This window comes from Coptis chinensis, chromosome 1 (genome assembly GCF_015680905.1).
Source record: "Coptis chinensis isolate HL-2020 chromosome 1, ASM1568090v1, whole genome shotgun sequence".
Taxonomy (NCBI): Eukaryota; Viridiplantae; Streptophyta; class Magnoliopsida; order Ranunculales; family Ranunculaceae; genus Coptis; species Coptis chinensis.
Window position 1 is genome coordinate 3,907,641 of NC_141456.1, and position 2,358 is coordinate 3,909,998.

Sequence of the window (2,358 nt, forward strand, 5' to 3'; positions counted from 1 at the left end):
AACCCTTTCAACATTAGTGCAATATTTGAAGAATTTTGTGGTACTATTTCTTCATCCGAACTTTGTTTTGCAATGGTGCTTGCAAAAACATTGAGAATAGATAAATCTACTATAAGAAATAAGAAAAATGGTGGAATAAGATGGAATATTTGAGCATTTTATTGTAAGTTGAAAGTGTGTGTTAGAAGCTTCAAGTTTGAAAAGGGAATGTTATTTGAAAGGCACACTCTTCTTCCATTTATTTGATTATTAGATTGTTCAAATTTGAAAATTAATGGTCATTACTCATTTTACCCACCCAATCTTACGTTAATATTTTGACATGTTCACATTTACGAAAGACATAGAATGACATGATCTTCTCTGTTAATCATGTTGGAATTGAATAAGTATATTTTGCATGTATACAAATAATCACCTAGAAAAAGAGAAAATACTTGAGGGAGTATTCTAAGTAGGTGAACGCATTTTCTTAAAAGAGAATTTTTTTTTGTATTCATCAATTCATCATAGAACACGTTCATGTAATAAATCTTTTCAAGTGGGAGTAGTGTATTCTTTGAGGATATGGAAACAATCAATCTGTTTTAGTGATTTTATAGATATTTTAGTGATTTGTACACATTAGTACGTAAGCCGAGCGGTGATAATTTATTGCTAAATCATCATAAATCTAATAAAATTATTATACAAGCTAGATCAAGTTTAAGATAATTCAATTTGAAAATTATGGATTAATACCCTAAACCACAAAGTGAAGAGGCTATCTCAATTTGATCCCATTGTTTCCAAGTACTTATGCACCATAATTGCTGCTCATTAACGTATTTCGGTTTATTTTCAATAAAAATATATTCTGATTCGAAAATTTGCTGCTAAATCACCATAAATCTAAGAAAACTATTATACAAGCTAGATCAAGTTTAAGATAATTCAATTTGAAAATTACGAATTAATACCCTAAACCACAAAGTGAAGAGGCTATCTCAATTTGATCCCTTAGTTTCCAAGTACTTATGCACCATAATCGCTGCTCATTAACGTATTTCAATTTATTTTCAATAAAAATATATTCTGATTCGAAAATGGGTGTGAGACATTTTGTAAAGCCTTTTCATCACACAAAATATTTAATAGATCCTGAGCGTATGCCTGGGTCCAAAATCTAATAAACCAAAGAAAGCCAAAGCTTTGGCTTTCATGTGGTATTGTCAGTAACTCGGGAGACTTTGGACTTTGGAGCATGGTTTGATGGACAACATTGTTGTTTTTTTTGGGCTTTTGGCCATGATCGGCCCAAAAGTAAAGGTTTCTAATTTGGGCCCAATACCAAATGAAGAAATAATAATAATAAAAAAATGGCGATGACGGAAGGAGGAGGAGAATCTCAATATGCAAACAACACAAATTCTTCGTCCTCAATACCCAAATAATCATCACCGATTAAAACAAAGCAGTGTTAGTTAATTAATTATTATTAAACATCAATTTGACATTTTATATTTAATTAGCTTCATTTATTGACGTGGCTTTACGGTTTGTTACCTCAGGTGCCAACTGGTTTCCCGACATCTCCTAATGGTGATATAAAGATGATGTTTCCAATCATGTGCCCTGCATTTGTGCCAGCTTAATTCCTATGCAAAATCAAGAACAACAAACTAACCTTGGTGCTGGTCTTTATGTTGTGCCCACTTTCCCATTTATGCCTCCGATGCCTGGAATTCCTTCCAACACACTAATTTCTCTTACCTACACTGTACCAAACATAAGCATTATTTTTTTATTCTAGAATAGTTTGTGGAGAGATTTAATTAAAATCAAGAGAAATGGTTTGTCGTGTTAATGAAAATACAACAGCTTTAATAAAATGCAGAGATGCTTAAGGTTTTTTCTTGTTACAGACGTCACAAAACCCTTTCAGTTTAAACATATATCCAAATAGATAGACAAATTGTAATATAGCATAGCAGTATTGTAGTGGTAGGATCTGGGAGGTGACAAATCAATGGTGAAATGAACTTGGGGTAACATATACTGCGAAGGTGCGGTGCACAGGATCAGTCCGTGAACCCTAAGTTACTGTACGGCAACCCTACACGTGAAGGTAGGCGTGCTAGGGAAAAAGGAGAGAGGGGTATAAAGAGAAAGAAAGGGAAAGAAAGAGGGGGGGATCATTGTAAAGAGAGGCTAGACCTAGAGAGAGAGAAAAAGAGAGAAAGAAAGGAAAAGTGGGAACCTTAGAGTGTGAGATACAACATTTGGCGCCGTCTGTGGGGACCGACAAGAACAAAAACAACATGAAAATGGCTACAGTAGGAAAGAGAGGAGTAGGTCGACCGCGAAAGGTGGTGGCGC